At 37.1% G+C, this 14,875-nt stretch overlaps 1 protein-coding gene and 1 pseudogene across 2 annotated transcripts in view; one reads left to right on the forward strand and one right to left on the reverse strand.

The window, feature by feature from the left end:
* Positions 1-14,875, forward strand: part of Enox1 (ecto-NOX disulfide-thiol exchanger 1) — a 436,949-nt gene that overhangs the window by 89,300 nt on the left and 332,774 nt on the right. Inside the window, exon 2 of one of the 2 annotated variants that reach the window (XM_010637078.3) lies at positions 6,772-6,878. The exons of the other annotated variant lie outside the window; for it this stretch is intronic. The gene's annotated coding sequence lies outside the window, so the exon portion shown is untranslated. The remainder of the gene's footprint in view (positions 1-6,771; positions 6,879-14,875) is intronic. 2 annotated transcript variants of the gene reach the window in all.
* On the reverse strand, positions 2,700-2,770 carry LOC117284692 (annotated as a pseudogene).

The following is a 14,875-nucleotide window of genomic DNA, read 5'->3' on the forward strand; positions in this document are numbered from 1 at the left end:
TTAGATAAGAGAAAGAAATTAAAGCAATTAAGATAGGGAAGGAAGAAGTTAAACTGTCATTATTTGCTGATGATATGATATCTACATTGAAGACCCAAAAAGATTTCACCAAAAGACTTCTAGATTTAACTGACACTTTCAGCAGAGTAGCTGGATACAAGGTCAACACTCAAAAATGGATAGCCTTCTTGTACACAAATAACAGCCTCACAGAGAAATTCAGGAAACAATTCCTTTCACAATAGCATCCCAAAAAATGAAGTATCTAGGAATCAATTTAATGAAGAAGCAAAACACCTCTACACTGCAAACTACAGCACTCTGACAAAAGAGAACGAAGAGAATGTAAGAAAATGGAAAGATATCCCCTGCTTCTTGGTAGGAAGAATCAACATAGTGAAAATGGGCATACTACCAAAACTGCTATACAGATTGAATGCAATGCCAATTGAAATTCCAACAGTATGTTTCACAGAACTATTAAAAATAATCCAAAAATCCATTTGGAACCATAAGAGACCTAGAATAGCAACCATCCTAGGCAACAAAGGTATGGAAGCAGGTATAACAATTTGAAACTATACTACAAAGTCACTGTGATAAAAACAGCATGGTACTGGCAAAGAAGCTGACCTGAGGATCAGTGGAATAGATTGGAAGATACAGAAATGATTCCAGATGTACTCAGCTACCTCTTCTTTGACAAAGGAGCCAACCATCCTCACTGGAGGAAAGATAGCCTCTTTAATAAATGGTGTTGGAAAAACTGGATCTCAACTTGCAAAGTTTAAAACTAGACCCTTATCTTTCACCGCGCACTAAACTAAAATCCAAGTGAATTAAAGATCTAAATATTAAAAAAGAGTGTCTAAATTTGATGGATGATAAGTTAGGCAGAACTCTTAAAGACATTGGCATAGGAAAAGACTTTATGAACAAATCCTCAGTGGTATGGGAACTAGCACAAAGAATCAACAACTGGGATGTCATCTTATTAAAAAGCTTCTGCACTGCAAGAGAAACCATCAACAGAACTAAGAGACAATCTACAATGTGGGAAAAAATTTTTACCAGCTGCCCCTCAGGCAAAGGTCTCTTATCTAGAATATATAAAGAACTAAAAAAAAAATCAGCCCCCCCCAAATATAAAGACCTGATTCAAAAATGGGCATCTGATATGAACAGACATTTCTCAAAGAATTAGAAGCAGCAAATAAATATATAAAACAATGTTCCACATCACTGGTCATTTGAGAGATGCAGATAAAAACAACACTGAGATTCCATCTCATCCCACAAAATGCCTGCTATCAAGAAATCAACCTATAACAAAATATTGGTGGGGTTATGGGGAGAAAGGAACCCTTCTCCATTGTTAGTGGGAGTGCAGATTGGTGCAACCACTGTGGATATCAGTATGGAGATACCTCGAAGAACTAGGATTAGAGGTTCCATTTGACCCAGTAATCCCTCTGGTGGGTGTCTTTACAAAAGAATTAAAAGAATCATACCACAGTGATTATGAACACCTATGCTTATAGCAGTACAGTTTGTAATAGCTAAAACTTGGAAACAGCCCATTTGCCTATCAGTTAGAGACTGGATAAAGAAGGTGTGATTTTTGTATAAAATGGGATACTACTCAGCCATGAAGAATGAGAAACTAGAGTCATTCATAGGAAACTGGATGCATATCGATGTTATACTCTTAAGTGAAATAAGTCACACATGTGTAAATACTGTAGTTTCTGTGGTGTGAAAAACTATAATTGTAAATAAGATCATAATGGTATAATTGATAATTTTTAATAGGAAGAAAAGGGCTAAAGGTTTAGGGGAAGTGGGAAGGGTACAGGAAATGAAACAAGGCAAAAGAAAAAAGTATGAGAAAATGAAAAAAATGGAAATAAAGTTTTTATAAATAGGGAAGGATGAAGGGGGTGAAGGGAGGGCAGAGGTGTGGGGAAAAAATGAGAACCAAGACCTGTCCTATAAAGGTATAAGATCCCAATGATGAATGTAACTATACTGTATGCCTAAAATGTACCAATAAACTAAATGAGGAAAAAGAAAAAAAAAAAAAAAAGAAATCTTACCAGAGTGACTAAGGTAGATACCAAAGATAAGTTACTAATTCATTGTGATCAAGGGTAGACATCCTAAACTTTTCTTAATTCCAGAACAAACTCAGATCAATCCTGGAAACATTTCGGAGTATTGTGCTAAGATCTTAGTCCAGCCTCAGAGCCTGTCCAGCCTGATAGCTGGACCACCTAGCTGTGCCTCAAGGAAATGAACACCAGCTAATTGTTTTCAAATTAACTGCTGCTTGAACAGGGGCACCCAGAGGGATAGTTCAGACTGGAGACTGCAGAATTCTTCCACACAGTTAAGCTCCATGATCAGCACAATGGCTGATGGCCTTTCTGCAGAAAAACTGGCTGCAGCAACAGTAGTGCTTGCAAGGAAGCAGAAAAGGCAGCTGCCAACTCGAAGCTGATTGCCTACCAAAGATGTTTGCTCTCCTCCCTGGAGGTCCCCAGTAGAGTTGGCCTTTTGGATAGCTCACCACCGTGTTGGTTTTCCCCAGATTTCAGAATATGCCACAGGATCAGCCTTCCAAGCAGGATCTCTCATAGTGTAACTTTCATCATAGACTCTTTTCCTCTACCACCATTTCTTTCTTGTGATTTCCTGGAGGAGGGCACTAGACCTAAATTTGCTTAAACTTTTACTACACTTGATCTTAGCCAAAAGGCCGAGAAGCGATTTCCTTAAACTTTTTAAGGTGGGAGATGGTGTGAGTATGAAAGAATATCAGTTCTAGTAGTGAGTGCAGATCCCAGGCCTGTCTTCCTAACTGATAAATTGTCCTTTGTCTTATTTCTCACCATTCCTGTTTTTTCTACTTCTAGTCCAAATATTGATCTGCTCTTGTCCAATTCCTTAAACTGTTGGAGTCCAGCAGATTTAACTGTAAGATGTCTTAGGATATCACCCTTGCCTTGATGAGTGAAGTAGTGTTGCTCTTCCTAGTTTTGAGTGAAACTCCTGAACCAGCTCTGAAGACACCTAATCTATTCAGAAGTATAAAATCAAAGCTACTGTGCTTTTCATCTCTGTTGTCCTCACCCCTTGCAGATAGAGGACATACTGTCACATACTCTCATCCCTGCTCCTTGGAGAAATTTCTACTAAAAGAACCATTCTCCTAGTGCCTCTTCCCTGAAATTATGGTTTGTTCCTGGGCCTTTGGAAACATATTTTCTATAACAAGCAGGCTTTTTGATAGCCTTGGAGTTGTTTTTGAACGCCCCCACTCCTAGCACTTCTTGATCACAAGGGAAGCATGGATTCATGAAGAGAGTCATCCCTCCTTTGCAGCTTCAACTCCCACGTGTTCCAGACTTTGGTGATGGTATGAGCATTTTCCTGTCTCTTCGTGAAACTTTTGGACCTTGAAACTTATAAAGTCCAGCCACTGTCCTTCCTGACTGGTGGGGTAAGATCCATCCCTGATAGGCAGCATGACATCTCTCCTTCTTCATGTCTTCTCTCACGTGCTTGTTCATGATTTTCTTCTGATTGGAATATGTGTCCTTTCTTTCCCTCCTACTAAAATCCAGTTCAGTCATTTCTTTTGCTGCTACTCCAATAACCCTGCCAACAGAGATTTCTTTAAATCTTACAGTGTATTTTCTTTAGCATATTATGTGGTACTGGAGCACATAATCCTGTGTGGTACTTTTATTTTATATCATAAGTTAAATCTTACAAAGCTGTTTAACTTTTCAAGAGTTGTGTGCCTCATATACCCAGTTAGATTGTCAAGCTCTTTGAGGATAGAATCTTCTGGGAATTTTTTGAGATAATTATCTACAAGTCTAACCCTAATATTTATCATTAGTCTAAACGTAATATTTATTGTTGAATGAAAGGAAGTGTCTGAATGAATTGTTGGGGAGCCCTGCTTTCTTTTGTTAATCTTTCTAAGGAAATTTTCTTATATCACCTCTTAGTTCTGTCTTAACTTACTCTGACATTTGAGATATCTATATAATTTGAACTCTTAAGAAGAATATTTTAATTAAACATTCCGAAGTTGTAGAGTCAAAATAGTATTTGTATTCACTGTCATCTCAGTAAATAAGGTAATACAGCAGCCTTAAATTAAAGCTTAATATTTCATAGTATTAATATCTAAAGCATGTAGTCTTTTACTACATATTAGAAAGGAAAACTATCTCAGAGTTAAAAAAGAAAGTGGGACCTGTAAATTCAGTAACTTCTTTTAATTGCTTGTTTTCCTAAGACCATCAAAGAGAGAATGACTAAGGATTTAGAAAAAAAAAATTATAATTACTTATATCTCATGATACTGTGAGAGTACCCCATAGGATACTTTTTTCTATACATTGAACATCCTTTAGTATCAAAGTACTTTTCATTTTATGAAACTGTACCCAGGGAGAGTAAGTTAAGTAGGGTGAGACTTGGAAAAATTGAGAACTGTTCAATGTGGGAGGAAGTAGGTTGTAACTGCTGAACCATCCTCTGCTTTGCCATATCTCTAGGAAGCAGTATGTCATCCCTAACTGCAGTGGAGCCGATTCATACATATTTACTAGTTGCAAATTATAAATGTGCAGCCTAGAGAGGAGCAGTGTTCTTTGTCTTTTTGCTTTTCTTCCCTCACTAATGATTCAAAACTCTTTATACATCCAGAATTTGGAGACTAGTTTTGTAGCTTGTCATATCCTTTGTACACCAATTAAGTCTTTGTAATTCAAATGGAATTTTCTTTTTCAATTTAGAAGCTTATGTGGAGGTACACTGAGGTTTTCTCCATCCTGTGTAGAGCCTTTGATGTAATGATTTATTAAGGTACTGGGAGAAATATTGATCCTGCTAATAGCTTCTGCTTTGTCATGTAATGTTTTATATTTTATTCAGCTAAAAACTATATTCCCTTTTTCCTCATCTGATTGACCATAAATGCTTTGGCCTTTCCTCAGTAATTATCTCACCAAAACAGTGGGTAAAAGTATTTATGGGCTAATTAGTGGAGTCAGCATGTCTAAATAGAACCCTTTATATAACACCAAGAAGTATTGTATAGTACTCTAAAATTAGTAAAATTTGGTAAAAGGCAAAAAAAAAAAATCTACAGGTGAAAACTCAAATGATTAAAGACACATATGAGATTTGATAAAAAAAAATTATAGTGAATGCCTAAATTAAAAAAAATATTATTACAATAAAAGGAACATTGCCATTAATCTCCCTCAAAATATTCCTCCTTGCTTTGTACACATTTATCCATCATTCTTGCCACTTTCTGAAACAAGTCCTCTGAGTGTCTTTATTTGTACTAATGCGGCTGCCTAAATGTCCTGAATCAGTTCAAAACATTTACCTTCTATGATCATTTTGACTTTGGGGCAGGGCCAGAAGTTGCAGCATACCAGATCCAGTGAATAAGGTAGGTGATATTTTTATCATAATGTTTTCATGATCCTGTCTTTCTGTTAGATGGCACTGAGCAACAACATTCACCACATTTTTTTTTAATCACACCTCATAAAGACTCATGAAGGAGGACTTCCAGAGCTGCTTCAGAAAGTGGCAAGGATGGGAAGAAGAATGTATTTGAAACTGATGAATATTTTGAGGGAAATTAATGGCAATGTATCACTTACTTTAATAAATTTGTTTTATTTAAATACCATTTTTTACCAGCCTTTGTATGCTCCCAATGATCACTGTCATTTATAGGGTATTAGGACATAACCAGTACCATGCTTTAATAATAGCACTTTTGCTCTGTGGCTTCTCTTCTAAATCCTTCTTTTTGTTTATGAAAACTTTGGAATATTGGTGGTTTATTTCAGATTTGCTTTTTAGAGTTTACTGTCTCAGGATACTAATAGTTGATGACAGTGCAAGGGTAATTTTGTTATACATGAAACTACTTTGTATTTTCACATTTTAAGCAGTATTAATTCTTGTCTGAGGTATAATTAATTTGATTTTGAAAGTAAGAAACTGCTTGTGTAACAAAATGTATATTGAACAGCAAGAAAACCTGGTCTGAGGCCTGGTTTTGTAGCCAGTCACTCTGTGTCCTTGCATCGGCCACACAAATCCTTTGGGCACCAATTTCCTCATTTTGAAACATGAGATACAAAAAAATTATAAAAATCAAAGGGGATAATGAATGTTCCATTACATTGTAAATTGTATGATGCTGTAGAGATGCAACTCTTTAAAAATCACCTGCAATTACATACTTGCCACTGAAGGATTTCTTTCAAAATAAATATAGGCAGAAATAGGATTGCAGCCCAGACTGTGATTAGGTTAGTGATGTTACTCCCTATTTTTTCCAGTATTACTCCTTTTGATTCCATGTATACCCAGATCCTTATGTAACCTGCCATTTGCATTCCATTTGCATTGTGGTAGATATGGAGACTCTCTCTGGAATCTCCAAAAGTGATTATATGATTTCTTTGGAAATAAAAAGGAATGTTTCATTATCTAAGACTCATGTGTAATTATCTGTATTTTTCCCAAGTACCATTAGTGTACCTGGAGAGATGCTTTGTGCTTTTTCACAGTAGGCCTAGTAGAAAGTAAAACCAACAACAAACCGGTTGTCCTAAGTATCTCTGCCATGGGTGAACATCATGCGTGCCTGGTTCACGCCATCCTTTTGTTTGTTCATTACCCTGTAGTTTCTTTAATCCTTCCACTTGTTATTATCTGCAGGAACTAACAATTTGTGGAAGCAAAGGCCAAAGCAAAGCTAAATGGTGCATATGACTCTAAAAAGGGAGAAGGCAGACATGTTTAAGTGAGCCTCTTTTAAAGAAACAGTAAGTACTGTGATATGAACTTTCTTTTCTGGCCTTGTCACCAAAGCAGCCAAGTATAAAGTCAAGTCTATCTAATGCAGAACTGTTTTTCCTTGTTTTTTGGTATGTTTTAGAAAATGAAAATAGTTATAGAATGATGGTAGGCCTTTGTTCACTATTAATTGTTGCCATGACTATTTCAGACTACACAATGTAGGTTTCCCCAAATCAGCACATAGATGTTATAACTATAGCTATACAATCCTAACTCAAATGTAGTAATATTTATTTTTAGTTTTGTTGCTGTCATGTTTGTATTGTTTAGGTGATGGCGATGTCTGTAGGATACCTCTGTCTGCACAGATTTCCCAGTTTGTTTCAGGACCCTTCCACCTCCATCTCTGTCTATATCCTTTATTTCCCACTACAGAATATCCCAATCTCCAAAATTGCTTTCTACTCATCTATTTTATTACAAACTCCCATTTTTTTCTTATGATTAGTTAAATTAGGACAAATTAATATTACTAATTTGTAATAAGGTATCTGTGACCAATGGCACTGATGTCTTAATTCTCTACTTAAAAGGAGAGTGATAGCCTCCAAATATGCCATTTACTTGACTAGGTAACAGTGTGTTCATTCATTAGGTCAACAGGGAACTGAGTATTGCATCTTACCTTGATATATTAAGAAGTAAAAGACTGAGGTTAGGGAGATCCTTAGGGATGGGTTGATCCTATACCTCAAATTATTACCTAGACAGTACTTTTTATGGCCAGCTTATTTTGGTTCTATTGGTCATGTCCAGGAGTGCTCATTATCTTACCTGTACCTACTCTATAGGCAGCAGTAATTTTCTAGAAAATGGGAGGAGGAAGAATAATAAAAATGATGAGAGGAAGGGATCTGGGGCATAGAGATGTAGAGAAAATCAAGGGAAGGGAAAGGCTAGCTAGAGTTGAGTAATTTAACCTTCAAGGTCTCTTCAGACCCTGAGATTCTGTATAAATGGGGGAGGGGGATGAGAATAGCAATGTGATTCAGGGGAAAAGGAAGGTTTTGGGAATATAATGAAAAGCTGCGTTTTTTTTTTTAGCTAAAAGTTTTCAGGTTAAAAAATATGTTATGATGAGTTGTTTACCTCCTGGAGCTGAGGTGAATCTTTTTCTGGGATCTCTATGAATTTAAAAAATCAGTTGGCATGTGGCCTCCCTGGAATCCCTTTCAGAACATCAGAGGAAATCTCCCACACTGAGGCTGAGACTGTCAGTAAATACTTGCGTATGTTCTTTTTTTACACATTTACTTCCCTATGTAAGAACCCTCCAAGAGGGTTGGTAAGACCTCAGAAATATCTCAGAGTGACAGGGTTAAAGACTTGTGCTCCTCCCTGTAGGAGTTGGAGATGATTGGGCCCCAGGGATGTGTGGAGACCAGGAAAGGCCAGCAGGATATTGAAATACAGAGTAGCCAAGAACACAACCCAGCTTCTTCTAAAACAAATGTTTTTCTAAACTGAGACATTAAATTGTATGTGAAAAGAATTTAAATATGCTGAGGTTATTGCATATTGCTAAGTCAGAACAACCTTATGTTGTATGAGTTGGTTCCCAGGCACTGTCATACCTGATAGCCTCCTGCCCTGCCTGAGCATAGCCATAGAAAGGGACACATGTTGGGAGTCCCCAGGAGGCTGGGCAGCTTCATGGACATTTGTGCCTTCAGGATATTGGGTGCAATTTAAACTGGTATTAAGATACAAAATATTATTTTACCATTCAGGTATTATCCAATGCAATTATCAACCATTGTATCTTATTAAGCCTATGGATATCAAATTTGACTAAATTTTAATGTATCTTTTTAGATAAAAAATGTTTTTGGTGTATAGAAGTGCTCTGTAGCTTCAAAAGGTCAGTAACTTCCTGAAGCAGAAATATGCCATGTAATTTTTAGAGGATAAATAATCCCCTAAACTTGATTTAATTGCTGGATTTTGAAACCTCATCATGGACAAATGTCAGCTCTGTTCTGTGTTAGGTGCATTATGCTTGGTGGAGAATTTGAGAAAGCATTTCTTGAAGAGATACCAGCTGCAATCTTTATTTCATTTTAAAAATCCAAGTTAAAAAAAATCCAAGTAAAATTAAATTTAGAATCCTTTTAATAGTTACCTGAAATTTCTTATTTTCAAAAAGCTTATTTTTTGCATGGTGAGAGTATTTGAAAGATGGTACTGGGCTACAGCACAATTATAGTAGGATTTCATTCTCTAAATACGGATTGTTTGTGATCTAACTTCCTAAACAGTTAAAAGGCATTCTTCATGACATGAAAGTTTTACTTTAATAGCACAAACTGGTAATTTAAATTACTGTTATAATACCTCAAAAGATTCACTGGGCCAAGATGACCAATTCTCATTTTTAGACAATATCAATTGCAACTCCTTTGCTATGTACAAGTATCCTGAAAATTGCTCTTAAGCTCTTTGTAAGGAAAAAAGGAATTGTACTACTTTTTGAGCCACATTATTGTGGGAAACTGGCTTAACCTTTCTGAGGCTCTGTTTTCTCATGTGTAAACCAGGCCATTAATAATTTAACCCTCTCAGAGTTCTCACAGTAGTTGACTGAGGCAGTGAACAGCTTTGAAGATACACAATAATAGCTAATCTTAAACAGGTGCTAAATGTACCTTATCTGCAAGCAGGTATGAAACTAGAAAGCTAGGTAGGCAAAACTACTCTCAGAATGCCTCCATATTTCCCATAATGAACAGCATGTGTGGTTCTCTGCCTACATATACCATCTTTCCAGCACTCCTGCGTGGACAGTTGTCTCTCCTGTGTGAAACCAGATGAGCACTGAAGATAGATACAAAGTGGAATGTGGATGACTCCTCTTGTGTGCAATGCACTCAGTACTGTGCCTCACACAGTTAATATTAGTTAACCTTTTCCTTGACCTTAGTACCCTTATCTTTCCTGAAACTCTAGGACCTTCATGTGGAAGTTTAAGTATAAGTTTAAAGGCCTTGATCACTAGAGTTCAAGTCAACATGAATGGTTTTGAAACTTGTGATGCCAGAGCTGGGTTAATGTAAGATGGTTCTCATTTTCATGGGAGATGGAGAAGACCTATGAGCTTTAGGCTCAGAGCATATATACATTTGTAAGATACAGCAGACTGTTCTCTAAAATGAACTTGTATAGTTAGTGTATTTTAAGTAATGATAAATTTCAGCAGTGTTAAAAATAACATCATCTGAAAAGTCATACATTGCTGTTCCATGGGCTATTTTTACATGAAATATCTTTAATCATGGTGGAACGCAAAACTTCTATTTTTGGGAAGTCAGAAGATGAACTGAAAATATAATGAAGTTAGAAATGAATCATTGTTGTTTTACTGTGTTTGGATTAAATTAGAGGGACTAGCACTTCCTAATGAATTATTTTCAGATATTTTAACACAATATTTTCCTATTTTTATGTGAATTTAAGCCTAATGAATAGGTAAAAATGTACTTCTCAGTTACTGAATTTTAAAACTTGCATTTATAAGGTGAAGACATTAAAGAAGGAAGCTTTGTTTGAGGTAGTTACATTGTTATTTCTGAATAAATTCAATGCGACTAATATTACATGGACCCACTGATAGACCTTCAGAAAGAATCATCTCTACCAACAATGACAGCCCAGTTCTGCAAATTCTCATTTTGTGTCAGAGATTGTCCTAGGTGTCAAGAATAAAATGCCTTTGGGGAATTTATTATATGAAAAGAAAACAAAGAGTTTCAAAACTTATTATAAATTTAGAGATAGAGGGAAAAACCAACGGTGGAGTGAGGATTAGAAGGGGAGAGAGTCCAGAGGAGCTCTTTGTTATTCTAATTAAGTATTTTAAGTGAATGGTTCAGTGGGATTTGAAGAGATGATTCCTGGACTTGGTTTTGATAGGCTTTTGATGGAAAGAAGAGGAAACAATGCATGGAGGGAAAGCAAGTGTCCATAGTAACATTTGTCAGTTTTAGATGGCAGCAGCCCTTTCCCAGTAACAGCACACCATTTTCCTTTGGGAGCCATGTTGCATGTTCCCTTCAGGAACAGAGCGGTGCAGCTGCACGAAAAGAATCCCAGGACTGGCCAGTCAGCCTTTCAGAGTCCCTGTCATTCTGTGGCCTCACAGATCACAGGAAGGACCGGTGAACGGAACCAGCTACTGATACTGTGTCCTAAGACACTTGTTGAACTCACAGAAGTTATTTTGTTTTGTTTTATTTTATTTTTTTAGCACTGAAATGGCTCCATGATACAATGGAAATCTGGAGCTTCTGGAGTCATTTTGTTTCCTATTAAAAATGAAACCAATACACAGGGTGGCAGAATTAACAGATGTAGAAATGTTTGCAATTTAAATACCTAGGTCTACCTGAACCCTTTATCCCTTGGATTTTTCAGTTATGTTTGCCCATAAATTCCCTTTTTAGTTCAGTCTCCTGAAATTGGGTTTCTGTCATTTGCAACTGTAATATCTCTAACAGAGGTTCTTTTTTAGAGACAGGGATTTAGGAACTGTTTTGCTTTTAAGAATTTTGTGATTTTTTCCGTAAACAAAACAAAACACGAAGAACAAAAACCATGTCAGTTTCCAAATAAGTGCATTTGTAAAAGAGCTCATTTATCTCTATCTCATATTTTCAAATAATCAGATATTTAATCTCGGTTTTAAAACCATTATCTTATTTCAGAACATAATTTAATATTAGTTATACTTAAAAGAAAAGAGACTTTTAGCCAAACACCGAAAGTCTTTTTTTCTTTTTCTAAAAGATTTATTTTGTTTTTATATACTGTTCAGCGACTGTCATGGGGAAAACCTAGCTTCTGGCCAAGGACTGCACAGAAGTGAGAGAGTCAAGCCTGTGAACTAATTTAGGGTGTGCACTCGGCTGCTCTGATGGTGAGGAGGGTCAGAGCTGTCTTCTAGAATATGTAATGTTGTCTTCATGGCAGAGACTCTCCCTTTCTGGAGTTACCTCCCAGATCACCTCTTCTTTCTTGCTCAGTGTAAGTTTTGTGAGCTCTCTGAAGATGTACATATATTTAGACAAGCTGTGTTTAAAATATCTGATTATTGTCAAGTCAGTCCAATCATTTCAAATGGTAAAATTTCCTGAGTTTTTTGCTGACCACTTTTTTCAGAACAAAAGCATTCCCTTTGAGCCCATAAGAATAAAACAAACAAAATTACAACCACATTTATCTTATGTGGTGATTACTTAGAAAGTTCACTTTCAGATCTTTTTCTTTGATCTTTATCAGTTACCTTTTAAATCAAAGATAGCATTTATCTTCATACGTCATTACTGTATTTTGAAAGTTTGCTGCCCTTATACACTTAGCTTGATATTTCCCTGGGGGCTGAGAGTAAGTGAATATGTTCTTCTACAAAACTCTCTCGGGCATTTTGAAACCTTTTCATTTCTATACTTTTGTCTCTGGTTTATTTTCATTTAAGGAAACCAAAGAAAATACAGAGTTAAGAACACAAACTTGACAACAAGCAGTTGATTTTTCCTTTTGGAAATTTTTCCTTTTGGAAAATTCAACCTTCATTAAAGCTTTTTTGTCTACTTGGTCTGTGAACCTGGAATGGGGTTCTACAGACAATAATTGTGATCCAGACAAGAGGTAAGAAGGTGGGCCAGGCCTGACCCTCCCATGATTTCATGGTTGGCTGAGCCAGTTTAACCAACAATGAGCTTGTAGGCATTTTTGAAACAATAATCTTCAATTGACCCAAAGGGAGGTATTGATAGCTCAGAGAGGAAGACAAGCAGTATAGTCCTGTCTGCATTACCCCTGCCTAGGCACTTTGGGAAGGCCCTTACTTCTAGGAATCCAGTCTGACAACAGGATGTGTCAAGTCAATCCCAAGAGTCTGTGGAAAGGCTAGTTCAGATTAATTTTCACAGTTTTGAGTGTTTTCTGGTTTTGTTTCTTCCTGTTCAATTTGTTGGGAAGTATGAGAATGCTGTGAAGTCTGGTTGAGAGCTAATTTTTTTTTTATTAGTTTACTCAACCAATTATCATCAAAGTTCAGTCTTGAATGAATCACAACTAATGAAAAAGCAGAAATATAGGACATATCTTGGTGCTGCTGAAATCTGCAGAGGCCTGAAGGCATGAGTCCTCCAATGGTAGTCAGTAGAGACATGTAGTGAGGTAGAAAGGATATTTCTTTTGATTTAGGTCCCTTCCAGGGTACTGTTTCAGCAGTAAGAGTGACATACCTCACATAGCCCTGCTGCTTGTTTCCGTGACCTCTTCTCGTGTGTGCAGCCATTGTTCACCAGGTTCCAGGCACTGAAGTGGAGCTCATTCTCCACTGACACCACTCAATATTTGCATCTGGGCCTAGAACACTCCTCACCAGAACAAGTTCTTGGCAGTTCCTCTGATCCTTCAGTTTGTTTGCATGCCAACTCCCCTAAGAGCCCTTTTCTATTCCTGCTGACAACTGCCCCATTTTACATCCAGTTACTCTTTCCAATGACCATGTTTTACCTTCTTTATAGCAATTACTACTATTTGAAATAACTTTTTGGCTTATCTATTTCATCTCTTCCTACTAAAATAGATTACCTATTCCATTTTAGCAGGGATCTCATTTATTTCCAGCCTCTCAAAATTATCTGGCACAATATTGGGTGTCAGTATTAAAACTGAACATTTGAACTTTCTGGACCTGCTTGAGTACTAGGTATTATTGTATATGTTTTATCCATAAACAGTTCTGCTATCCTTTATCACTGTGGAAATTAGCACCACCTTCCACTTTGCTACAGCCCCAGCATCTATTGGAGTCACAGAAGCTCAGATAAGTTGGCTGGTTTTATTGAATAAAAATGGAGGGAGGATGATGGATGCTAACAATAGACATATTTCACTGCATGGAGGAGATATCTTCCTGCAACAAGAGCAGCAATCTTCTCACTCCAAGGGAGCATGAAAACTGCTACAGACCTTGGACATTAATTTTAAAAATCAACAGGTCCTTAAAAGTCTCTTGTCACTTTCTATCTGTGCCCTTTGCCTTTGCTTTATGAAGAATGCATTCCTGCTCCTTGGAAGAAAGGCAGGAGGAGAAGCAGGCTCTGGAAAGGCTTAGCATCCAGGTGACCTCTTATAGGACTGGGCCCACAGGACAGGCCTTCAACTGAGGCTGTTCATGGATACTGTTCCATCTCTCTCCACCCTAACATTTTCTGCACCCTGGGGTCATTTATGTATGTGAAAGAGGAAACAGAAAAGAGCTTGACAAAAAGATTATTTTTGTTAGGTAGTTTAATAGCAGAATAGACAGCAAATGCCACCCTGGGTCAGCTGGAAAGGCTGGCTGCATGAAAATTGCATTTTCATTATTATTTTGAAGACAGCAGGATGGGAAATCTCAGTAGCTTCATGAACCTTGAGGTCTTTCAGAGATGGCTGTCAGCCTAAAACACACATGGCCCATTTTGTCCTGAGGCCCAGAAAATTTGCTTTAATGATATCTGGAATTTCTTTGAGATGGCCCTGTGGTCCCAGCTTCCCAGACCAAGTGGTGTGGTCACCAGAGTGGATCTGCCACTGAGATCAATTTGGGAGGTGCTCAGAGGTACACCTATCATCCAAAGTGGCTAAGAACTTAGAGGATGGGACAGTGGATAAAGGCTTGGTTGTGTGGGATGGTGTTTATACAGAGGTAGGAGCAGAAAAAATGAAGTTTTAAAATGAAAATAACTTCTAGTCTCTGTACAAGATGGTTTATGCCAGGCTTATGTTATTATTCTCTCTTGTCAATTCAGTCTTCCTTTCAAAGATAAGCTAAAATTTCACTCCCTCCTGTACCTAAGTCCTCTGCTCATCTTGAATAGCAGGCGCTTTCAATTATTGGCTTCTGCCCAGAGTAAAGAGACGTATTAAATTCTTGCCAGGTAAAAGGAAGTGCATTTGATGAAGCCATGAC

This window comes from Fukomys damarensis, unplaced genomic scaffold (assembly GCF_012274545.1).
Source record: "Fukomys damarensis isolate Sample0158 unplaced genomic scaffold, DMR_v1.0_HiC HiC_scaffold_38, whole genome shotgun sequence".
NCBI classification, from domain to species: domain Eukaryota; kingdom Metazoa; phylum Chordata; class Mammalia; order Rodentia; family Bathyergidae; genus Fukomys; species Fukomys damarensis.